This window comes from Corvus brachyrhynchos, unplaced genomic scaffold (assembly GCF_000691975.1).
Source record: "Corvus brachyrhynchos isolate BGI_N302 unplaced genomic scaffold, ASM69197v1 scaffold80, whole genome shotgun sequence".
NCBI lineage: Eukaryota > Metazoa > Chordata > Aves > Passeriformes > Corvidae > Corvus > Corvus brachyrhynchos.
Window position 1 is genome coordinate 13512315 of NW_008236769.1, and position 26558 is coordinate 13538872.

Here is a 26558-nt window from a genome sequence, read left to right on the forward strand (position 1 = left end):
TGGCGAGCGCCGAATTGGCGCTGCGGGTGTCTCCGGTTGGGAAATCGAGGTTTGCGTGTGCTGAATTGCGGAAAGTAAATGGCAATCGGCTGGGGGGGGCTGTCAGATCCCAGCGGAAAACCTGGGATTCTTCCCATAAGTTATTTCTGTGGATTTGCCAAATATTAAATAACTCCCCTTCAGTTAATTGGAAATCGATGTGGTTATGTGCGGTTATCTGAACATACTTTGTTCGGTTTGAGTTTAAAATAACGAATACGAAGTTAAATACTCTCCATTTTTATCTTGCCTTGTAAATCTGTTATATGTTTCAGGGACAAATTTAGCTCTGTTATTTTGCAACATATCTCCCCTCTTTTTCATGAGGTGTTTTACAATCAACTGTATTTATTATATTTTTTCTGTACATTTAACATCTTACGAAAACTGCGTCCATGTTTCTAACTTCTGAGTTTCCTGGTGGTTTTCATGGCAAAAGTTATTTCTGATGGAGATATGTTTTCAGACAGAGAAATCTGCTGGCAGATTTTGCAACTTTTGTCTCTGTGGCATTTTTCTCTGCATAAGGCTGCAGTTAGGACAGGGTTCTGTGCTTTCTGTGCCTTGTGGTAGTTATATGGGAATTTAAGTACACTGTGAGCATCCTCAGCTGGAGATGGTACTGGAAGCTGTAGAATATTTGCATGACCATTTCTGTGACGTGTGAAAAGTGGAAATTTTGGGTAGAAATAACTGATTATTGCCATTCAGAAATCAGTGCCTGAATGTTTCTTTCAAATGAAGTTGAGTTTTAAGTGAAACGTTAAATTCACTGAACGTTTTAAGGTGCGTTATGTAGAATTTGGGTTAAAATCAGTGGTTCTGTCGGTGAAGTCAGTGTGATTTACACCTGCATGTGTGATTAACCCCTTGCTGTGCATTGCGGAGGCAGAAGGATGCTTGTGGGGCCAGGTTTGTTGCTAGGCCTAAAACTTAGGTTTTTTGTTGCTAGCCTGAAGCTGTAATAATCAATACAGGCTTTTACATGGGGTGATGGAAGAATTTCAGTCTGGCCCTACCAAGCAGGAGCAGCCCCTGCTCCTTCGGGGTATGGGAAGTGGCCAGAGGAGCTGCACTGCCCCAGGCTCGTGTGTCCTTGCCTCTTGCCTGATCACCCATGGGTGCCCAAGCATCCTGACAGCCAACAGGGACCATGACAGGGGGATCCTCGTTGGGAAAGAGGATGATGAGTAGGACCGGCACCTGTTGCACCACTGGTGATTTGTCATCTCCCAGGGAGAAACCATGCACCTGCAGTTCTGTGATCATCTACCCAAATAGTCTGAAATGAGAGATCCCTAGGGAGATTAACTTGAATTTATCAGTGTGTTATAATGAAGTGATTGTGATTGAGTAGGTGAGGAATTCAGATAGTTATATATAAATAATTATTATTATTATGATTAAATAAATGCTATTTATACAAGTGATCTGTACTTTTAAAATGAAGCCAGGTACAGTTCAGTAACTGCTGATTGAAAGTAGAAATACCCATGTGTACATTTTGTGGCACTTTGATTTTGTTACATAATGGCATGCATAATTTTCATACATTACATAAACTTTTTTCCGAGCATCCTGAGAAAACAGACAAAATAAGGTCTATGTCTGTTTGATACCTGGTGGGACTTTTTTAGCCTAAGTAGCAAATTCTGGTTTCTAATAGTGTGTAAACAAACTGCAGCCAGGCTGGCAGGCGTTGCCTGCTTGTGGCGGTAACAGAAATATAAAAGATGACGTGAGCACTGCAGAACTGAATTACCCTCCATGCCTCCTGCTTGTTTTCTCACCCCAGCAGGTGAGGGAGAGCAGATGAAGGCTTTGCTTTCCCTTTGGCACAGTACTGGATTGCTTCTCCAGGTGGAGATCCTGTGACCCCATAGAGCTGGAGAAAATCTTGTTGTTACTTACTCTAAATGTTGCTAAGTGTAGACGTAATATCTAAAGGAGATGCATGTTACTAAAAAATATATTTTCCAATTATAAATAGATAATCTCTTAATAAATATTTTTTCTGAATAATTGAACATAAAAAAAGTCAGGTTAGAAAAAGTGAAACCCTGTTAGTTGGACTTTTGGGGTTATATTTTTTCCTAATTATATGAGCTGGATAACAGTTAAACTTCAGTATGCACAAGGAGATTCATGTGGATAAAATGAATTTGCTAAACATAGATTACTGGAGGTTTGGCATCAGTAATACAGATAAAGCATACATTCATTACAAAACAGTCTCTGAATTTCTTATTTTACCTACCTGTGGTTCTGAAACAATCAAAGTTTTAGCAGGTGCTGTCTGGTTGTTTTGTAGCTGGTTTTTGTTTGCTTTTTTTCCTCTCGATCTTGTTGGATGGAGAGAGAACATCTCCTTAGTGAAATGTGAGGGATTACTGAGTCTTCATGGAGGTAGTTTCTGTCTGATAGTGATGTGACTTATGGTAGCACTTTTCCCTGATAGCAGCAATGTTTATTTCAAAAGTATAATTTTCATATTTAAACACATGCAGTGCTAGATTGGAAAACTTTTAATGACAATTGCATGGCATGTTTGTTTTTAAATGGTTATGTTGAATGACGGCAGAAAAATTAATTTGTAGTTTTTAAAGATCTGTGATTTTTATATCTGTTATTTAACAGAGCTGTAATGTTATCACTGAGCGCTGCCAGTTGGGTATAAAGTGCAATGTGTAACATTTCCTGGTAGTAGAGTTGCTCTAAGTGGAGAAATAATTTAAGCGGTACAAGGATTTTTATAGCTCTCTTGTCACAATTAACTGTTTTGATGAAATATGAATTTACACAACATCTGCCTTTCGGGGCTGACGTTCCCATTGGAGCCCGCTCGCTTCCCAAACCAGCAGCGTCCTGTCTGGAGCCTTGTGGCAGGGCAGGATGGGCTGGAGACTGCCTGGTGGACAGGAGAGTGTGGCATTGCAGAGATTCACTTGGTGTATCTCGTTGGGAAACTCTGTCAGGAAATGCTGCTGGTGGCTGTGTGAAACCTTTCGGTTTCACTTTCGCAGGGCGCCTTGCTTTGGCACAGCGAGGTCCCTGACCTGCAGCTGGCTCATCCCATTCTCGCTCCTGCAGTCCCTGCTCATCCCCCTAATTCCTGTGCCTGTGTGTAGGCAAAAGACATGGTGTGTGTGGCCCATCGGGGGGTGGGGTTTGGGGTCTGGCACACAGTATTATAATTATGGAGGGAACAGCACTCTATTTCCTGAAACTGCAGATGAGGACTTGGAGTGAGATGGGGGGATCCAGCTGGACCTTGCAGCATCAAAGCAATGGGTTGTCTCTTTGGGACCCTTCTGCTTTACATCCTTGTTGTGGTCACCCTCTTACCAGAGGACTTCAGGCCGAGGGGAAGAGCTGGCATTTTATATAGTTACTTCTATCAAATTTGTCTTTTCAAAGGCCACTGTGTCTTTTACTGTTTTATTTTCCTGCACCATGTGGTGGAGGGTGCCTCTCGCCGCTCCTGACTAAACTCAGAGATGGTCGTTAATGTCCAACTGCTAAAATGTTTGTGTGCATCCCAGGAAAGGCAAGTTCACAGGAGGGTAAAGCAGCCTGAGAGACACTGATGCTCCTCCTCAGTAAGGGCTGGCTTGGGAGATCAGAAGGTGCTTTTGGAAAGATGCAGTTTCCCATCATGGGCCAACTTGGGGCACAATGAAAAATGGGCATAATGATGAGAGACTGTGGAAAAATGTTAGAAATAATTCTGTACCACTTCTCCCACTTTTCAAACATGGCCTATCTTGACTGGTAAACGTTCCAGACCAGTGCTGTCCCTCAGAAAAGAAACTGTGCAAGTGTAAGGTTTTGGCCTGGCACGGCGGGATGGGCAATATTCAGTACGCAGAAATGGTTCTGAAACGTTGACACCAAGCACTGTTGGCACAACATCCTGCAAATTATGAGGCACAATATTAAGAAACGAGTACTCAAACTAGAGGTTGTTCAACTTGGAAAGTCTGGCATGTCGTTCTCTTGGGCTGTGTAAGCGATCTCAGTGCTCATTGCTATTTTTGCTGTCATTCAGGGCAAAATAATTGAGGTTGCTCATCAAGCAAGCTGTGGTGTTGTGAAGACAGCAGCAGACTGTGCCGTGTGCTACCTTTACATCCACATTTTAGAAGATGAAGTAAAAATAGTACCAAGTGTCATATAATGGTGAAACCGTCCAGCAAACTCTCCTGGTTCTTGTACAGATATTTAGTCCAGCCTTCTGCTGCTGCTACGTGAGGCTTTGCTTCTAATTGATCTCTTATTCAATAATTGCAAATTATTACAATTGCTCAGTCAGAGTGAAAAATTATGTGTAACAGGTTGCTGTTATAGTGGAGATCAATCATGTTACCTTAGAGCTAGTTTAATGTGGTGAAGAAAAGAGCCCAGACTAGTTAATTGTCTCTTCTTTGGGTTATCCCTCTATAAAATGAGGATAATCGTCATTATAAAAGGTGCTTTAGTACTCACTAAATATTTCTGAAGCACTTAGGAATCGTAGTTAAAAAAATAATTACCTAGTAAATTGTCTACTTAATAAAATATAAAAATAAAAGATGTAGAATATATTAGGCTTCGTAATCATTTAAATAGAGGCATGTAGTTTATTTACCTTCTTGGTGAGAACTAACAACCATTGAAAGCAAATAGGTCTTTAGGAAAACTGTATTGGCAAAATGAGATTATTTAAATTAAGATTTCCAGTTCACTAGCTTAAGTTACTTTTACATTTATGATTTAGGCTCTGATTTAAATCATACTTTGTACTGTTAGTGTTCAAAATTTATCATCAACATTGAAGCTGTGAACACAAAAGACGTTCTTGGCAAGACTTGTGGAATGCAATGTCAGTATATTTCTCTGGAATACTAAAAATTTAGAAAACAAAACCTTTCTCATGACTCTTAGAACTTTTGATGTGTGTGGGGGGAAAACCTTGACAAGATAAGCTGCGAACGGTAGTATTTTAGTCAACAGACTAATGGGTGGCTGTTCCAGTGGCCTGAAAGGGGCCAAGGGCAGAGTAGAGGTACTGCTGACAGACACATGGCTCTGTGGTCATTGGTGTTTTTAGAAGGGAAGGAATATTTGTAAAGATTTTATTGAATAAATAGCATCAATCTCTTCATCAAATATAAAAGGACTGGTAATGTTTGCTGTTGTTTTTGTTGATTAGGAGAAATACCAAGAAAAATTGTTCTGCATTAGCAGCAGAAATACTGTGGAGTGGAAAGGACTTCTTAGAGCTTTTTATTCATTTATTGTTCTGCTGAGCAATTAGAGAAACAAAATCTCTTTACACCATTTTTACACTTGACAGATTGGCATTTGTTTTTCTCTGTTTAAAAAACCCCCAGCAAGCTGAGATTTTCTTCAGTAAGGAAGGAAGTTTAGACCAAAGTTTCCAGAATTTGTGACTCTTATTCTTGTGTTACCACAGCTGGGAATACGAAGGGGAAGGTGTGGGCTTCATGTGAAAGTTGTGGGGAGCCTTGTAAGCTGTGCAAGGCTGTAAATCCTCAAAACCACCTCTGCCTCTCAGCAGTTTTCCATGGATCCTGGTGCAGCCAGGGTGCAGTGTGGTCCCAGGGGTGGGGGAGCCATAGGTGGTGCTCAGGTGGGTGCATTGAGAACATGGTGCACTTACCTCTCTTGCTTGATCTCTTTCAGATGATCAAAGACAATGGACTGCTCACTCTTTTCACAGGACCCATATATGCTCAAGGTTTTTCCAGAATTAAATGCCTGTGAAATCAGGAGCAGAAGAATGGCTCTGGGCATGGACTTACTAGCCCTTCACTTGCCTTTAGGAAGTGGTGTAAACAGGGATCTGATTTGCATTCGTTAAGAAGTGGCAATTTCAGCTTTAAATAATGATGCTTTAAATTGTGATTTGCATTTGTATCTTTTAAGGAGTAAATACCAGATTGCATACGTAGTTTTGTACCTTCCTTTTTTCATTCTTCCTCAGAATATCTTGGAATAGAATAACCTCTAAGTTGTTACTGTGGCTTATTGGCACCACATTTTGAAACCCGAGTTCAATAATCATATTTCCTATCCTCTCAAAAAAAAATAACAAAAAAACAAAAAAAAGGAAAAAGAAGGAAAGAAATCCATTATTTGCTGAATTGTTCAAAATGTTGTTTGGATCATTTTGTGTGTACCCACTTCAGTGACCAGAATGTCAATGGAAGCTTTGTTTAAATCTTTTTCTTTATTTTTTTTCCTTCCAATCCCACCCACACATACACCTGTTCATCTAAGTCTTTTGGGCCAGATATCAGTTTATTTGGTTGGGCTTTATGGCTTTTTTTTTCTCCCTCCTGCTTCATTCAGTTAACTGCTTGTTGTCAGTTCTGGCACATCCCCTTGTTTTCTGTGTGCTGCCCATGGAAAAAAGGCTTGTTTCCAAAGGCAAAGAGGTAATCTGGCTCGGAGTTAGATTAACTGTTGCAGTAGCTCATGATAAACATCTGTTGCAATACTCCCAGATGAGAACATTGCTTTCAAAACTGTTTACGGCACATTTTGAACCGTTCACTTTACTTGTGGTTTTATTTTTTTCCCCCTCCAATTACTAAATTCTTTTGAAAGGACATAAATCCATAGAGTCCATCTTGGAGACTGTGTTTATTTTGTGATACAGACAAGGAAATGTGGTTACTGAGTTACTGTTCATGTGGTGGAGCCCTGAATATTTCTGACTGGAGCACAGAAGCGTGTGCATTCCTTAATAAAATCCAACTGCGGAGCAGGCCCCTGGGAGTGCTGCTGTGTGTCCGTGCTCTGCCTGCGGTGGATGTTTTCCTCCTGCTCTGAATTTGGCAAGATAAGACTGGCGGGAAGTGGAGTTTAGCTTGGATCTGAAACCAAGGGTGGGTGTGTGGTTGGAAGGGTTTGGCCAACTGGGCTTGGGACTTTGCCATTGAGGAAACATTCTGCTATTTGTTTGGAATAATTTTTAAATTTTGTTTGTTTGTCTTATACATTTTTTAAAAAAGTATTTTAATTCTAGATTAAATGGATCACATAATGACAGTTTCTCCTGCAGTTGGCTTTTGAAGTTAGGTCTGCCAGCAGCCATTTACTGCTGTAGCTGAGGATCAGCAAGCAAACAAAGCAAGCTTTGGTAGGTTTTCCCAAAACATCAACAACCTTCTTCCCCACCCCACCCAAACCACAAAACCAAACCATTCTTGGTGTCTCTGGGAAAATAACATTGGAAAACAGTATGGAATACCTCAAATGGTGTTTTCCAAAAAATCGTTTTTCTTTCTTATGTTAATAAGTACGATGCTCTTAATGTAATAGTGTTCCAAGTCTTTTCACCCATAATTTCTCAGAAGTTGAAAAGTGTTTCGTGCTGAATTTCATATCTAAATGTTTCCTATCACAATTAAAGAAATCAGCTGGGTAGTTTGCATATGTGTTGATGTTCACCAGAAGTAACTCTTTTTGCATAGCAGTCTAACAAACATAAAGAAAGGGGATTTCCAAATACCAAAGCTACTTGTAGTAAAATACAAGAGTCTGTAACTTTATTTCTTGCTGATTTTCTTAGGTCTGGCAGAACCCATGTTGTTTTAGCAATAAATCTGTAAGAACAGCTGTTCTGATTCAGAACAAGCACTTATAATTCAATATCCTGTCTCTGATGGTGATCAGCAGGTATCTAGGGAAGCATACAAGCACAGTGATAAAGTGATCGAATCTAAGGTGAGATTTTTCTTAGTTTACCAGTTTTATGGTGGTATCAGGATTTTCAGAATCTGCTTCCTAATCATAATGTTGAAATGACAGGTGTGAGACACTTAACAGCCTCGGCTTTCTCTTAAAGGCTGTGGTAGTGATAGGACGATAAAAAAGGGAAAAAACCCTGAGAAATAATGGATGGTATGTAAAAGAAAGAGAAATAATGGGACAGGCTGGGAAAAAGGAAAAAAAGGAGCCATAATTACTGCATAGTGTAAAGAAATGGCAGAAGAAGGTTGGTTTGTTACCCAGGAGATGATACCCTTCTGCACTGGAGCTCACTGAGACCTTGGCCTGGCAGGTTGAGCCATCACCTGCATCACATCACTGGGACACAGGGGAGAGAAAGGCAAAACCAGGATATGGAGAAATCATTGGCCTGAACCAGTTTCGAGGCAAGAAAGATGGTAGAGGGCAGACAAATTAAGTGTGGGAGAAGCAGCACATGGGAAGGGGAGCATGAGTGATGGGAGTGTCCAAGAAACCTGCATAAACTGAATTATTGTCTGTCTGTAAATATCTGTCCATTCAAATTGATGAATAAGAAATGTCTGTGTAGAAAATTTGTTTTGCAGGTTTGTACTGACACCCTTGGAGCACTGCTGTATTTTTCCCAGGCTTCAAGACACCCAGGTTTTATTTTTAGTGCTGCCCTGGGTTCTGTTTTGTGGTGAACCTGTTCCAGCTTGCTGCAGTCATTACTACTAAGACCATCTAAATAGCAACTCGAAAAAACTATTAAAGCAATGTAAATCGTAATAAATTATTTTGGCTTTGTATGGATTAAAAGGTACACTTAGGATGGACTTGGTTTTGGATCAGGTTTTTTAATGCTCTAGAGCAAAAGCGTGACAAGCCTTACATCACTGGTGTGCAGAGGTGATGGTGCTGTACTTTAAATAACAGACACGAGGGCGTTGTGACTGGGATATTGTCACTGTAGCACTCACTTAAAAGTCGATTTTTAGGGAAGCTTTTGCAAAGGTGTATGGAAAACTGCTATTGACTATCTAAAGCGAATTCAAGAATAATATCCAGGAGGTGTTGCAGTAGATGAGGAGGTGTTAAAGCGAATTGCTCACCAAAATAAGTCATACTGCAAGCTAGGATCAAACCTTGCAAAACCAGGGTTTATTGTGTGTATAAGAATGAAGCGGAGAAGATGCATTTGAGTACAAAAGGGCAAAACTGATCTTGAATTTAAACACAATTTACATAATCCTGCAAGCAAGAAGAGGGGTTGGTACAACCAGAATAAGTGGCTGCTTTGTGGTACCTTACAGAAAGGACAGCTTCATCTGTGGATAAAGACCAGGCAAAGGAGATTTATCAGCTCATAGATAAGGTGGGTACAAGATAAAAAACCCCATACTCATCTTTAGTAAGTTGATATTTTCATATATATGTATATAAATAAACATAAATTAATAATACTGGTAGTATTGTGTGTATATGATATTAGAACAAAGTTTCCCATAATTAAAGACAAACAGTGCAGAAGCAGCTTCACCAGTATGGGAATGGGAGGGACTGAGACACCATGCATTTCAGGATTCAGCCTCATTTACCTTTTTAAGAGGATTGTCGGAAATTGATCTTTTCTCAGTTCCCCAGAAAGCTTTTCCCAGGCTGGCATTCTCAAATCCAAGGAGCCTGGAGTCTGGGGCTGGTTTTCTCCAATATGTGCTGTGGAAGATGCTTTGATTTACACCCTGTTACTGTGGCAGCCGTGGACAGGAGGACTACAGGAGTGAATTGTGCTTTCTCTTTTTGCCAGAGAATTTTACCTTTTCCACTGATTATCCATGCTTCTGAAGAACCTGAGTCTTCATATGCCTCCTATTAGCAAATAATTTTAAATGCAGCTTCCACAGTTACTACTCTCAGTAGGAAAATAGGAGCTCTAACAAGGCGTATATAAAATAAAATTTTCCAAAATCTAATAATCTGGGTTATGCTTCTTGCCTTTACTATGCAGCTTTTTATTAAAAGGTTTGTAAAGGTAACATGTCAACACTTAACTATTCTCTCACATCGCAGAAATATTTCTTTTGTGTTTTAGGTGCTCTATAACCACCTTAGAATAAACAAACATTCTCCAGCATCAGCCTGGATGCATTTTTACAGCACACTCAGGACTTTTTATGGATGGTTTTGTATTTTCACTTCTGTTACATATCTCCATGTTTGCCTACCAAATCCTTTCTAAGCACCCCAGTGATTTCATTGGCATGCACAAATGGATGTCTCTGTTATATATTGAACATAAAAGAAAATTTACTCTTGAATGTCAAACTTCACTTAAAAGTATTTGGTTTTCCTATATACTTACAGATTGTCTTGACTTTCAAAAGGAGATTCCTCAGAATCAAGGAGGAATCCGATGACACATCTGCACATCAGTTTACAGTAACTTTTTTACACTCAGATTTTATTTAGCTTGTATAATTTTGTTGTGCAAACAGAAGTAGCCCTACAATTCTGTTTCACAAATACTTATGCTGAGCTGTTAATAGTTCTGTTAGTATTGTTAAAGTATTAACAGAAGAATATTAATAATTGCTCTGCTGTAATTGTATTGAGGCTAAAAAGCATTCTCATAGAATATTAATGAGAGCCTTTTTCGAGGTATGAATTATTGTTCTTAGGACAGAAAATTAAACTTAAAAAAATAAAAGTACCATCCTGGAGGAACATAATAATAAAAATCAATAAGGCTTCGCTTTAGTCTTGAACTCCCTTGCTCCTCCTGTCCTGACCCCATTTGTGGTTCCTGTAGGTATCCCCGGGCTCTGCTCCGCACCATATGTGCTCCGGTACCTCGGCACCACGGGGGGCTGGGAGACTTTTAACAATGAATTTTCTTTTTTTCTGTTTATCTCAGCCTTAAATTACTTTAACCTTATTTAGTCTTAAAAACTGTGACTATGGAGCTAATATTTTATGCAGCATTGAGAGGAACTGGAAGTGCTTTTCATTGCTATGCAAAATGCAGCTGGGGAATGGTGCAGAATTAACGACAGGGAGTTGTGCTCTTGAGAATGTGAGCAGTAGTTTATTTTCATTTCTGTCATTAAATATCTTATTGCCATCTATTTGTTTTTTCTTTCCTTTCCCCTGCAGTGCAAAAAAAAAAAAAAAAAAGGGTGATTACTAGAAGGTAGGAATTGTACAAATGCTAGAAAGTACGTTAAATCAGTAACCTTCAGTTGACCTCCGGCACTGCTGGTGTGAACCCTGGTATTTTTTTCAGAGCTAAGCTAGTACCTCTGCCATCCTTCTCCTTTCATCAAATCTTACTCAATTTTATACCAACTTGCTGATTTGTAAGCAAAATCCAAATATAGGAATAATTAAGAGAATGATCTCTTGTGAATCTGAAGAGAGTGCATCAGGACATAATAAAGCACAAGTGCTTCCTGGGACTTGCTTGACCATTAAAAATTCACAGTTTATGTTGCGTAATAGAATTTTCTGACTGTTTTTGGTAGCAGTTATTTCTAAATAGGCAAATGAGCTGCCATTGCAACACTTGGCTTTTTCCAGACCCATTGATCTGATTAAAAAAGACGGTGCAAACTTGAGTTTGTTATTTGTTTTCTGAGATTTCAAAGGGGGTTCAATTTATATTCTAAAGCATGTAATTTCTTTTTTCAGTCATGTACCAGCTCCTTGTCATCCTTCATTCTCCCTGGTCTGACATCAGTTTCTCTCTTGTCCATTTAAAACTGAAACTTGAAAAACTGCAGTTTTATACTTTATATTATTCTTCTACCCCGGAGCTGTTTTTAGTGTCTTTATTGCAAGTAGACAGATGGTGATATTTGGTTTCCTGTCAGTTTTAATGAATATAGATAGGAGTGATAAGAACATTTGCTTCGTTTAGCAAACTTCCTTTATTGGCTTTTAATTAATGAAGTGCTCACTGGTGTGCCGCTGCTTTTGTATGTGCTACAGTAAAATCTCTTATACGACTCAACTCGTAGTGTCGGATAATGAAAAAAGAGGATGAAAATAACTTTTTCTCTCAAGATCCTTTAAAGTTTACTTACACAGACTGGGAATGCTGCAGACATCAGACATGGAACTGCTCATACGAGCTGCCGTAGCAGCATCCTTTGTTGCTGCATATTTTGGTAATATTTTGTTTTTATACCAAGAGCCCAAAGGAAGTGGTTTGGGTTTGGTGTTCACTTAACCTTGGGTGAGGTTCAGCTCAGCTTTGGAGCAATTTGCTTCTCATGCAACTTCTTAGATAGAATAAGGTCCACACCAGAAATTCAGTAAAATGGAAAAGAAACCCCTTGGCTTTTCAACGTTTTTTCCCCTGCAAATTGTCCTGCCTTGGAGAGAACCAAAACATTAATCTTAACATTGATTTTTTTTCCCCCCCCCCCAGATAGTTTGATTTCTGTGTTAGATTAGCACAGGCATTATTTTAGATTCTTGTAAACTATTTGAGAGTCCATTAACTTTAAGATCTTTCTCCAGTGTTTTAACACTAAGGAGTTTTCCTTTCTCTTTGTGTATATTGGGGTTTTAATACTGAGGCAGGGTCAGTGCTTGTGGGCAAAGTTGTTTAAATAATTTCTGCTTTTGCCATATCAGTTTGAGTTCTTTAATGGTAAAAGTAACTATGTCTGTGTGTGTAAAATATTGCAGTGGGTAAAGTCTGAATGCTGGCTGTGGATTTAAAATTTCTGCTTTAGCTTTGTAGCTCTAATAGTTAAGATCTCACTAGATGGAGAGGAATTGAGTGAAGGACCAGAAGGTGATCTTTCTGAACATTATTTTCTGAAGCATCTGACTATTGCTGATTCTGAAGAAGCTGATTTTAAATCTCTTGTAGTGTAGTGGTTTGTCATGCTAAACCATGACATGTAGCTTAATACTCCTGTTTCCTGAGTTAAAAAATGGTTTTCTATTAGATTTTGTACTTTCTTCAGGACTTTTGTTTTGCTGTAGCCTTATAAGGGTAGGATTTGGTTCCCTGGTGGCAAATCTGTTTGGGAAAAAAAAGTTGGTTTATTTTAGTAAAGCTGTTTTAAAATACTCCAAGAAGCCTGGCAGGAGGCAGAAATAGTTGTTATTTTACATTATTTCTTAGGTCTTTCTGAAAACGTCACAAAGTGCAAACCCTGTTCCTATGGAAAACTCTTCTCCTGGTGAAAGATACCTCAAATTTAAATGAGTTTAAAACAAACAAATTGCTTTCTCTGATGCATTTGGTTGGTGAAGGCAAATAATCAGGTGCATGTACTACGTTTGTTGCAGGGATGGTATTACCTCTGCAAACAAACAGTGGCTGGGGTTTTGAATGCGTCCTTCCTTCCCAAAGGTCACAAGTAAGAAAGCAAACCCATGAAAGGACGTCTCAAGAGCAGTTCATGTTTAAATAAATACTGGCTTTCTGTGCTTGCATTTACTCTTGGTGGGTTTGCTGTTCTCATGGCTGTGTTGGTTTGTGCAAGGGTGATGAGGAAGGATGTGTGAACCATTTTAGAGGGAAACACGGATCTCTGTGGGCAGCTGCAGCGTGGTGCCTTCTGCTTCAGTACCTGGAGAACAGCTCGCATTCTGTGGGAGCAAACCCAGGCATGTTCATGTACTCTGTTTTTATCATGACGGTCCTTTCTTCTGAACCAGAAATCAACCTTGTTCCAGACAGCAGTGCACAGTAGCAGGGTCAGTTTTAATCTATTTTCCTTGCAGAAATCAGTGTAAACAAAAAATGCATGGTGGTGCCTCATAATGTGTAGGCAAGAACATTTTAACATTGTTAGTTGCAATATTAAGATTGTGCTTTCATATCTTTCTGGTTCCTTGTCATCCTTCAGAAAACAGAACCGCGTCTTCTCTTTTACAATAAAAGAATGCTTTCTGGTGCCTCTAAGCTGGTGTTCCTCACTGTATTTGACATAGGTATTTGTGAATTTTATATGAAATCCACGCTTGAACTAATGTGAAAAATAAACACATTTAATTCAGACTGAATAAAACCTTCTCCCTCTGGAAAGAGACCATAATCTGTATTTGTGGGGTTTATTTTTCTTTAGCATTTGCTTCTTATTCTCTGAATAATTGTAGTTGCTTGTTCTTCTTTTCAATATTTGCCAAAATCTCCAGCAGTTCTTATTCTTTCATATCTCGTTCAGTCATGAGCCAGAAGGAAAGAAAGTCATCTGGAAAAGAAAACCCACAGGGCTTCATTCCCTTCCCACGCCCCATCATTTTCTCTCCACATATTTGAAGATGTGAAGCAATTTAGATCAGCGTTCTCCATCGTTCCTTTTTCCTAACCCGATTCCTCTTCTTACAGAGAGAAACAAAAGGAAGATACAGAAGAGAAGTTGAAGAAGAAAAGAAAGAAAGAGGAGAAAATAGTGGAGAAAATCAGAACAGAGTTGGCTTTTCTAAAAGGAGTTGTCCAGGAAGCAAAATGAGCAGCTTCCCTCCTCTTTTTTTTTCTGTTTTTACCCCATCCCAGATACTGCAATTCTGAGATAAGTGGGTCAGGCAAAAGGGCATAATTAATAGTGATTTCACGGTTGCTGTGGGTATGGGAGAGCATAGTGGGAAGAATAGATTCAAGGAAGGGTTGGCAGGCTCTCAGTGGAAAGCTCCCAGCTGCGCCCCAGGTTGCCATGCCTATCTTCTGCCATAAGATTCTGAGCTGTGCCAGCCAGGTGGGAGCTGGATCAGAGTGGGAATAGAGCAGATGGATGCTCTACTGGATGCTCTAGTGGATGAAGTGCAGCACATCTTAAGTACACTGAATTTAGTATGGGACAGGATCTGTTTGTGAGAGCAGCTGGGAAAAGGATGGATCAACCCTTTGAAAAACATTGTGGGGAAACAAAGAGCTAAATACCCTGACCAGGGGCCATAATGGGGCATAATTTTTTTTTTGTCAGATAGTCTGAGTTTTACTACTAAGGAGCAATTCCTCTGGCCCACATACAACTCCAGTTTCTCTTACCCTGCAGGGCTTTGTTTCCTCTGGTTGGTGATGATGTAGCATCAGCGAGGCTTGCATGGGATGTCGTGCCCGTGGTCCAAGGAGAGCAATCTGTGCATTTCTGCTGAGAGATTAACTTGATTTTAACATCTGGCGATGAGAGCTACATGCAGCAAGTTACAGTTTGAAGATGCCGCTGCAGAGAAACTTCTTCAAACAGCTGTAGTGCCATTGCTGTCACAGAAGATGGAAGGACTTGCATTGTTCAAATCCAATTTCTGCAAACTTTAATTTTATTTGCTTTTCTTTTCCTGATGGAGCTGGGTTACTATGAAATAGCCATGCTGTGTCCTGGTCAGGGGATGGTGCCGTATTTTTGGATGCTCCTAAAGCCCTGATGGGTCTTTCCGAGTTCTGGTGCCCCGTCTGCTATTGAGCAGGTGGAGCCTCTTGGATTACTATTCCTAAATCTCTGTGCTTGGATTACACATGCCCAACATCACCTGCTTGTGTTGTCACCGGGGCCTGCAAGAAAAGCTTTTCTCTTGTTGAAGAGAAATGCCTGAACAGGAGCTTTTTACATTCCTATGGCACATTCAACTTGGCCACTTTGGAAATTCACGTGGTGGGAGCAGCATGTCCTGGTTGCTATAAAGATTTACTTCATTCAGCTGGGACCTTTCAGGGCCAGCTCTTTGGAGACCACTGACCTGCAACCCTTGCTGGAGATGGGTTGGTTGTGAGGTTGGACATCGTGCTTGCAAAAGAAAGGCAATGTATGGGATGGGCGCTCCCTGATGCAGAGTGGGAGTGCAACACCTTGGGAAGACGAATGTATTTTTTTGCCTCCAGAAAAACAGTAAATTCATGCTTTTAGATCTGTAAAAGTGCATGTGGGTACCAGCATATTGCAGAATAGTTGGCTATGTACATCTTGTGGTTTCAGCTCTTGCATGCAGAGGATGAAGCAGAGGGGTTAGGCTTTTATTTTAGATGAAGTCTATGTTTCAGATTTAAGGACATATTAGTAAACTTCATCTTGCCGTTTCTCCATATGGGTTTGAATTTTATGGTATTGAACCTTTGACCTTTTCATGAAAATAAAAAGACTGTTCTCTCTGTGGCTATGCCTGTGTTCCTTTTCATGAAAATAAAAAAATAAAAAAAAGACTGTTCTCTCTGTGGCTATGCCTGTGTTATTTTGGTTAAATAACTTGAGATCTTTATTCACATGATTTGAAAAATGTTTGGGGATTATTGCTAAAAAAAACAACCCAAGTTTGTGAAGGATTTTGAAGGAAAAAATTAATTTCTCTGAAAGCAGTAGCTCAGTCATCAGCAGGTCTGTTCTGAGAAGGAGTGTGTACAGCCCACACAGGGGCACATTCGATTGCCTGATACGCATCAGTAACTGGTATTTTTCTTCACAAAAGACCTTTTTGCTTAATACTGAAGACCTATGTAGTTCATTCTTTCAAAAAGAGCATCTGAAAAACGGCTTTACAAATGTTAGTTATTATCAAACACAAACTTTGGAACATTTTAATTTTTCTAAATTATGGTATTAGTGCAAAGACAATAAATTGAAACGGAAGGATACTTTGTAATTTCTCTGTGCTTTAGGCAAAACAGTTGTGCATCTGTATCTTTTTCCTTTATGTTGAAAATGCCATATGGAGAGGTCATTCTGTGTTTCAACTTGCAGACAAAATAGGCTAGAAGTAGGAAGCAACTGTAAACCAAAGGGTTTTTCAGCAAAGGAAAAGCCCCAGATTTGCTTTTGTCACGTGGTGGACATTTATTGTTGACTAATAATTATGATTTGTTGTATTCTGACAGACACATTGGTGGGGGATTTTTTGCCAAGGGGAAAAAAGATGACATACATAGGAATACTGCTGTCTATAAAAGCCAGAAAGCTTGAAGGCAAATGCAGTAAGCTGGAAAATGGTGGTCTGTATCCTTAGTAAACAGAAAATGTAGGGGAGCAACTGCAATTACATATTTTCACACAAATGGGGAAAAAACCCCTTCAGCTGGGCCTGACTCGCCAAAGCCGATTAAATGCAGGGGCTTAAAGAGAGGGATGATGAAAAGAATAAGGGAAGAAGATACCAAGTATTTGGCAAAAGCCTAGTGGGGGAACATGGTTGTCACAAGGGCCATTGGGATAAAGTGTAGAAGATGACTTCAGGTTATAAGAAGATGCTGTTCCTCATCAGTTTTCTAACTTGCAGAGTGGAAACAGCACAACTTAGATCTGTCCAAAAAGGCTTATGAAGAGTGAGGACAAATTTCTGATCATGCTTTGCTATGAAGCAGTGGCCTGATGGCGTTGTCTGCTGAGGGGAAAAGTTAGAGATGGCTGAGGTCTCCAGGGAAGATGGAGAGCAAAGTGCTGGTTCTGCTTTGGTCTTACTGAATGTATGTTCTGCGCCTTTGCAAAATTTAATATTAGTGTCATCTTGGAGAAACAGAGAGTGTGAGCTTTCAGCATAAGAGTGATGGAGTTTGCTCAGATCAAGGAACAGGAAGGGCAGAGGAAAGAGCAGGATGTCAAAGGATCTAAGCCTGGGTGGATGTTGGAGGAGGAGAGCTCATTTCTGGGAAGGAAAGGCATGTCAAAAAACAGAGTTAGGAAGTGATAGCCTTGAAAAGGTCAGAGCTGGAAAAAGCCAGAAGCGGTTAACAGTGAAGGTCATGAGTTTGAGAAGGGTGAGACTGTTACAGATGCATTGGGTGAGTAGGAGTTTAGCACTGACCACAATTTGCCAAGCAGAGGTGGTGAAAACTGGAATATAGGGCTGGAAATTGAAGTATTTTCTTCCTTAAAAAGGATTTCTCCTTCATGTTTTTTGACCTCTAATGGATTCTTGGTTTGAGAATTATTGTGGTTATTTTCTTGTTCTTTTTCTCCCTCTTGTTCAGGCCAAAAATAGAACTTTATGTAACAATCAAAGACACGAAGTTTATTTCTTAATGGAGATGTTTAATGCTAACACGTCAGGACAGTGTTTTGGTTTTGTTTCTGTTCCATTCCTCCAACCAGGAAAAGTCACATGAAATTTAGCATTAAATCAGAGGCACAAAAGGTTTTCTCAGCAGAACATGGTGTCAATACTTTGGCTTAGAAAGGAGTTGTGCAATTCCACACTGTATTTCTCCTCTTGCAATCCACTTGTCACAGTATGTTGTTCCCATTATGAGCTCATGCTTCAGGAAATTGTGCCACTTTTTTTTAATTTAATTTTTTTTATCACAGGATTTTCAAATTGAGTGTATCTGCTCCCTATAATTTCGAAGCAGAGAAAGAGACTTCCTAGGGCATGTCCTAGCCTTTCTATTTCTGTAACAAAGATCTACAACTTGGTGGTAGAAGACAAATGATGCATTTTGTCAGGAAAATACCACTTTTCTAAGTGGTTGTCAGGGCATGTCTGAAGCAAATACAGAAAGATTAAAAGCAATTGTCTTCCAGGAAGCAGATATGGAATCAACAGTCAAGAAACTTTGGATGGGTTGAAATAAATATCTCGTCCTATATATTTCCATAGTGGTGTGGGCTTGTAAATTATGGGGCCAATTGCAAGGAAATACTGAATGTTGTTTTATATTGGGATTTGGATACCAATAAATAGATTTTTGCCTGGGTTTCATTGCTTAAAGAAATGTTGAGTAACCATAATGTAATTTTTTTTAAGCAAATCAGGTTGCAGTGAGAGAAGATATTAGTTAAAATTCCAGGTGATTTCAGGAGTCATGTAACTGCCATGGAAAGTCACTGAAGATTTATCAGCAATATATTTTGATGAATAAAGTATGTGTGTTGCTTTATACTTCTAACATGAATCAGGAAAACCCCTGCAAAGAGGCCCAGGAAGAGCAACTGTATTTTACATCTTGTCCATTGTTCCCTTTTAGTCTGGCTCTGTGCCCTTCTAATAAAATTTTGTGTTTCTATAAATTCACATTACATTTCCATCACATTTATATATATGTAAATTATATCAAGATATCAAATACTTTTGAAATTGTTCATTCTTCATGCCAAGATGTGCTGACTGATAAGCTGTAAACAGTTTTTCAGAGATCTATTAGAAACACTTTCATGAGCCTTTCCCTCTCAGTTTTGGTGCTTTTCCAGAAAGAAGCCATTGCCACTTTTATTCATAATTTAGTGTGATTATCTGTCATCGTCCCAAAAGGATTCTGACAGAATGTTGTCCTAATATGAAAGGCTTTTTAGCTGGCAGTGGCAGGAGTATCCTGCTGGTCCCTCAGGCTGCAGGAGGGGACTGAGGCATCGAATTCCCACGTGCTCACAGTAGAAACAGTCTGATGGGAGCCTCTGAACTGGCACTGTCTTGGATGTAGATCCACTCTTCGGAAATTATTGCTTCAATTTGGAAACTCCAGTTGACTTCCTTCCCACCTGGCCCAGTGCTAACCCTTTGCACTCATCCAGCAGCTTAAGCATTGCTGGTCCTCCGGTTCCTTAGAAAATGTAAATTTTGAGTTTCATTTTAACTCATGGCACACCAGCTAAGAGGAAAGGAAAACTGATACAAGCTCTTCATGGTACAATTCTGCCTTTTTAAACACCAGGGATGCACAGCTCAAGACAAGTACTGTTAAGTCAACACACTTTTTTTTTTTTTGTTAGCACTGGTGTATTTTTGAGAGATGAGGATGTCAAGCCCTATAAAGGAATCCAACGTGTTTTGCCCAACTCCTCATTTCGTTTATTAGATCTATTTGCAAATCTGTTTTTGTCTTGATTCAACCAGATCTCATGGTGGTCTATCAGGAGTCTTTCACCTTCTTCATCCTGTTTAATGCCAGCACTTCCTGAGCGCCACAAGGAATGCACAGTGGTTTATTTAGTCATGGTAAACAGCTTCACATCTCTTGACTTTTTTGATCACTCGCTGTTAATAAATCTTGACCTCAGCTTGGATTTGGTGTTCTGGTTACTTGTGTTACAGCATCGTTCCATCACTGGTGATAATGTAGCTTCACGGCATCCCCTGGACTTGTTAATCAGTACATCAATTTCCCAAATCATTAGGAATTATTAGTGTACAAATTGCATTTTGGAGCCCTGTTTTGAGAAGGAGTTTGGATTGGACAAGATGATCTTGTTCTCCTTTCCAGGCAAAGTTGCTGCAAGATTTTATGCTGAGGTTTTCTCTTAATCCTTTATTGGCTGTTTCTTCTGTCTGGATTGTTGTTCCTCTGGTTGTCATTCATTGTGTGTTGGTCCAAAGCCACTCCTTGATATTCAGCATTGACCATTAATTCAGTAGACTGGCATTTGTTAATTAATCACTCTTAATATTTACTTTGCCCTGTTAACAAACAGAGATACTCTGGTTCATTTATCATAGGCTTGTCTGAAACCAGGGTTCACCACTGAGGTTCCTCTACCCAGGCTCTGTAGATCTGATCCTGTATTTCCTTAGCTCCATGTCCTGATCGTATGAGATCCTTACCATATCTACATCAGAGGCTGACGGTGGTATTTTGGGAGATTGCAGGTCTCCTCCTTGTCAGGTTTCACTTCTCCTTGGTGCTGTCAGTCCCTCTCCCAAGCATCCCAGCTCTTCACTTCCACAGCTCTTGCGGTTGTAGTTGGTGTTTTTCATGCATTGCAGCAACCCCACCGCTTTGATTTCTTTGATCTGGCTGCAGCTTTTTATCAGAGAAATTGAATTTAAATTTCAAATTTACACTTGCTTAGAGTTTGTCTTGATAAATGTGCTTTTAGTTGGGTAAATCACTTTTCCACTGAAAAGCTGTAATGCAGGGAATCTGCAAGTCATAACCAGCAGCAAGCAGGTTTTTGCGAAGATGATGATGAGCAGTGCACCACAAGGTGAAAATGTGACTTTCAGTAAGGGTGGGGGTCCCTGGAGTGATTAGAAAGCACTGTGTTGTGTGCCCAGTGTTAGAACGGGGGTGGCGAGAGGAGTGGCTGCTGGGGGTTTGTTAGAAACTGAACTGGCTGGTGCCTCAATTTTGCTGGCAGAAGATGTTGTCCCATCATTGTGCAGCAGTCTGGGAGCAGAGGATTTGCCTCTCAGGTGGGGAAATGGGCAGTGTCAAGCACATCAGGGGCATGGGGGACAGACTGCTGAGGGGAAGGTAATGCCTCCTTCCCTTAATTTTCTAAGGGAAAACCTGTTTTATTCTTTAAAAAATAATAAAAGTTGACTTTGGCATCTGTTCGAATTTAGGAAGTGATCAATGCAAATGAAGAGACAGCTGCTGACAATGTCAGGTTGTTGTGTATGTCCATTTCAGTCCTGTATGTAGCAAACTAGAATCCTGTGTATTTCTATACACATTTATTCCTAAAAATTGTGTATTTGGTTGCTCTTACTTTCTTAGAAATTCTCTGCTTTGCTCAGTGGGTTACTCTTTAGATTACATAGAGTTTGAGTGGCTTTACTTGATAGTAATTTCAGAGCAGTAATGCCTCCCAAGGATTGGAATAAAGCTGTGTTTTAGTAGTTACCTTATTTTGGTGGACACTTGTTTTCAGGGAGGTAGAGAAATCTGTATTTGTCCTTTCCAAAAAGGAAATGGAAAATGATTTTATGGTAAATTTTAAAGGAAGATATTTTAAAAAAATAATAATCCAAGAGATTGCAGATCCTTTTGCTGGGTGTTGTTACCTTGACCTAGTTTTGAATATCATTGCAGCTTCAAGTAAGGAAAAAACAACAACAACAACAACAACAACAAAAAAATCCAACCAAACAAACAAAAAAAAAAAACCCAGAAAAAAAGCCCCGAAAAATGCCCCAAAAACAGGAAAAAAAAAAGGAAAAAAACCTCCTATTGAGAGTTGCTTTCTGGAGACATTCCAGCATGGGCTACTATTTCACATACATATTTAATAGTCTTAATTCATATTGACAGCAAAAAGAGCATTGTTACAATGGTACATCTGACTTAGATTAAATATGCTGTTTAAATGGAGCACTCTAAAGGGTATGAGAGTGTTTATAAGTTTAATTTCATTCGCAGTTGTTACTAAGGCTGGTTAAGAGAGCTGAAAAAGTCTCATTTGCAACTGTTTTTCTTGCTATTGCCAAATATTGTCATTCCCCCTTTTCCTCCTCTTGCCTGCAGGTTTCGAAAGGAACCAAAATTAACATGCTTGTCCTTATTAATTATGTTTTCTATTTACACAGTATGATGTGACAAAATGAGTTTCCTATTGTACTAATATCTTTATGTCACCACAGCTCTGGGAAGATTATTGTTTCTTTCTCTTCCTCCACAGAGACAAAACCATTTTTTAAGTTTTCAATTAGTAAGGTGGAATCTGAGGAATAAAGACATGAAAATATCTTTTTTGAAAATACAGTTTTTTGAAGATGAGGCATCTTCCTCCTGTTTGCAGTGACAGGAATGTGAATGGTGCATCAGGGCCCTTACTGGTTGAGGTGGATGTTCTTAAAATGATGCTGTTGCTGCAACTCAAGACACCTGGTTTCAGTGGTGCCCAGTTTAACTCTCAGGTTTAGCTTCAAAAGGTTCTGAGTAATTTTTTTGTGTGGTGTAAATTACTTTCTGCTGATTACAGCTTCCTTTTTCCTCTACTATTAGTTTGCTTGCCATGTTTTAAAAAACCAACAGTGTAGGTTGAAACTGTAGAAAATTAAGTTGTCTGCACAGATTTATAGTATATAAATTGTCAAACTGCAGGATCTTTTTAATGGGATTATTTTTAATAAGGGTGATAGTGTTGATTTAACAATCTAGGTTTCTCTATGACATTTGACTTCATACCATACAACATTTTAAGTAGAAAACCAGAATGATGCAAAAGGAACACTCTAAAGATTAAGTTGATTAAAAATGGGCAGTTTGTACCAGAGTCCTGTAGAGAATAATTTTTCGTCTTAATCCTTGCTGACGTTTTTTATCCATGATGTGGGAAAAAATTGTAAAGACATCATTGATGTTTGTAGTTTAGACAAAGATGGAGATTACTGAAGACAGGAAGTCATAGGCACAGATAGCTCTGGATCACCTGGTTTAATGGGGTTATTTTAATATATGATTGAATAAACTGGAGGATGCAGTCAGATGCACAGAAGCAAAAGCTGTGGTGGGTTAACTCTGTGGATGAACATGGACTTCCAGAGCTGCCTTTGCAGAGCCGTGGCCAAAATGAGGTATCACTCCCATTTCAGGCACAGGGAATTGCTGCTCCAGGGCAACTGAGAGCTAGGTCCCTCCATTGCGTGGGGAAAGTTTTGGAGAAGATGCACGAAGATGATTTAAAAGTCATGTCATCTGAGACAGAAGAGAGATGCTTTCCTAATCTAAGATGAAAACAAAAAATTGTCCGAGGTATTGTAAATTGGACAAATTTAAGGTAGATTCGAGGTGATAATGTTTAACCCCAAGAGTAATCCCTCAGAGCTGAGGGGTGTGGAGAGGATGACTAACATAGCCTAGGGAAAATGGGATGAATGTGCAAGAGTTTGGGGAGGGAACCATATGGTTAGCAGTAGAAAGTAAAGGTCCTGTCATCTGCAGCTCCCTGCACAGGACCTCTCAGTGGAGGAGCATCATCCCGTGGGTTCTGCATGGGAAGGAGTGGAAATGTTTTAAGCTGAAGTGTATGTTGTAAATCAGAAACAAGAAAGGTGAAAGAGAGTGAGTGAGCTGTGCAGTGACAAGCAGGAGAAAAGGGCTCCAGGGAGATTTTCTGCCATTTTCTGACTTTTTTTGAAGGAGAATCTTAATGCCTTAAGAACAAAGGAGCAAGCAAAAGCCTACAGAAATCACATGTATTTTAAATAGTGCCAATTCCTAGAAGTGAGGAAAAAACCCCACAGAGTTTCAGAATTTAACAATTAAAAAAGTGAGGAGCCAAGGCATTTATGTTGTTCTGTTGCCTACTGTACCTAACTTTGGGAAGCTTTGTAATTATTCCCCAAAAATACTTAATATTCAGAAATCACAAGTTTGGCTGGTCTTTTACACTGAATTGCAGCAGCTGCACACAACCTACTGTGCCAATGCTGGGATTACTTAATTGTGGAAAGCGACTGAATTCAGCTGCCCAGAGGTTGGGGCAGGGAAATCTCCATTACAGCATCTTCAAATTTGCAGAGTTAAGAAAACCCAGTGGGAACAGATGAGCAGGATTCCCACAGCCAGGCCCTCCCCTGGGGTCCACAGCAGCATGGGTGGTTTGGCATGTGAGTGAGATTATTTTTTTTATTATTGCTTTAAAGCTGATATTAAATTAAAGATTGTACAGGGGCTTCTGCCAACCAAAACAGAAACATTTACAATCCAAGCGGGGCCCTTCAGGGGTGCGTCAGAAATGAAAGTTTCCAAAATTATTCAAGTATACATGAAACAGCTGGAACTGCTTTGGGTTATGTTCTTGGTGTTTTGAGGTAATGCTATGAAAATCAAATATGTTTATTAGGTTCATAAGCTTTGTGCAAGAGTTTCACTAGGACCACTTAATAGGCAGTTTACATTTGGAGATCTGTCCTTTTGTAAATGATATCTCGCACAGTTTTAATGTCTCTGGCGTGTATCACTGTAACCAAGTCTGAAATTAGCGATGGAATCTTCTCCTGAAAATTAAACCCCAATTAATTTCAACTGGAAGGAAACAAGTACTTCAGAGAACTGTATTTGGAGAATGAAGTGTTTATTATTGTTTGAAAGCTTGGGGATATCCTGCTTGAAAGAAGTCAGGAGTTCACTGGCACCCACCCGCTTTCCGTTCCCTCCCTCACGCTGGGGAGTTTGATCTTGGTTTGTTTTTGTTTTTTTTTTTTTTTTTATGCAGTCTTTTAAAGGTATTTTTGCAAAGCAAAAGGAGTCCTCAGCATTTGTATTTATTAAATGCAATAGCGATATAAAAAACAATGTGAGCATTGCAGGTAGGTGTAACCTCTGGATCTTTTGTAGAGAAGAAATAGGCTGGATTTCATTAGACCTTGCTTCAGACAGCTCTGTATCTAATTAGGAAAATAAAACCCCAAAGTAGATTCACCAGAAAATCAGCATAATGATTTTCAGTGGAAGGGCCATAAAGTTTGGAGTTAACATTTTGGAAGGCTGATCAGGACCCAGCATTCAGTGCGAATCTCTACAGCACAGGCAAAGATGATTTTTCACTCTGTGGAAGCTAATGCTATCCACTCATTTCCTGAAAGCACCTTTTGTAGGTACATTCTAAATAATTGGAAAGCAAGAAACACAGTTTTTCTCTTTTTATGGGTTTCCTAAAATACCTCTCATGAGCTATTTCTTGTTGTCTTGAGGGAGGAGGGAGCGCAGGGGTTGCCATGGCGATGCGATTTCGGTTCCATCACCAGTCAATACAGCAGTGCTGTGTTACACGCTTGGCCCATCTGTTCCCCTCGGTGGAGACCCCATTCAGCTGGAGGTTTCTTTTGTATTCACAAAGTGGGGTAATAAGTGACCTTTTATTATAGGTGGAATCCCTGCGTGGTTGGAAAATAACTTCTTTCAGATGTGGATGCTCTCTTTGTAACAAGGAGAGGAAAACAGGCTTATTTTAAAATTCAAAATCAAATTGCCAAAAGCTTTTCTGATATAATATTTTTTCAGGACTAATCTGCAGGCCCAGTTCAGAATTCCAAAATGCCCATTTGAGCCCAGTGCTTGAATGAGCAAATACGTTCTGTATCACGGCACTGGTTTCACTGCCTTACTTTTAACTAAAGCCATTTTAAAGAATGTCAAGTCATGAGGTTGTTTTTTTAGATTTTACTTGCTGGTCGTGCTTGTAACTGAAAACCAAAAAAAAAAAATGGGAATAAGGTTTTTCCCACCAATTAAAACCCAAACAGTAGCACCATTCATTGAGGCTTTAGCTGGAAAAGGTGAGCTGCACTGACAGGGATGGAGGCATTCCGGGACGGCCAGAGTGCTTGGCCCTCCCTGGCTGGAGGGAAAATCAATCACGGTTTGCCGGGGTTGTGTAACCCTGACCCTGTGTTCATCCCTGTTATTGCCTTTTGGGGAAAGACTTGTTTTCCTCTCTGCTAAAAAGTCCCGTGCTCCTTGCCTAATTTCCCAGAAAGGGAATCAATGCATAGTGGGGTTTTTTTTTCCTCCCTGCGTTTGATACCATCATATGGTAAATATTAAGTTTCTTTGTTTTTCTGCTTCAGAAAAAAACTTACTTTATTTTCTTAAACTTAGATTAGTAAGAGTCTGCATGGTAGCGGCGCCATGGCAGACATGCTCCAAACAACTGGCAAAGTTTGGATCAAAAAAAATCTGAATTCAGGCAGACCTTAAAAACATGAAATGTAAAATACAGAAAAGTATATCTTTTTAAAAACCATTCGAAATGTAAAATACAGAAAAGTATATCTTTTTAAAAACCATTCGACTTGATGCAGGTGAAGGAAGAAACCAGAATTTCCCTGACATTTCTCCATTTTTCAATATCTTGCCTCTTTGTTTTATGGCTGAAGAGGAGATTTAACCTGAGTTTTCTGGATATTCCTGGGTTGCAGCGCCGAGGAGAGCAAGCAAGCCCTGTCTTCTGTAGGCTTGGATTTGGACCACAGTGACAACTTCCCAGCAGAGGGTGAACTGGTTGCTCCTGTCAGCGTGATCTGTAGTGTTCACATGTCACTGAACTTGCTCTTCCATCTGGGTGCAGGTCCCTTTGGGGTCAGTGGGGGTGGCCACTGATCTTCTGCTGGATTAGTATTGACCCACAGAGGACTTGGGATCTCACTGAGGAGGGTCTTGGTCAAGAGCTACG

At 39.7% G+C, this 26558-nt stretch overlaps 1 protein-coding gene and 1 long non-coding RNA gene across 5 annotated transcripts in view; both read left to right on the plus strand.

Moving 5' to 3' along the window:
- CTBP1 (C-terminal binding protein 1) overlaps window positions 1-26558 on the plus strand; it is a 232606-nt gene that overhangs the window by 81881 nt on the left and 124167 nt on the right. The gene's annotated exons all lie outside the window — the stretch shown is intronic.
- Window positions 7-15894, plus strand: LOC108445086. The gene is made up of 2 exons (XR_001859839.1): window positions 7-9154; window positions 14129-15894. It is a non-coding gene; the product is annotated as an uncharacterized LOC108445086 (long non-coding RNA).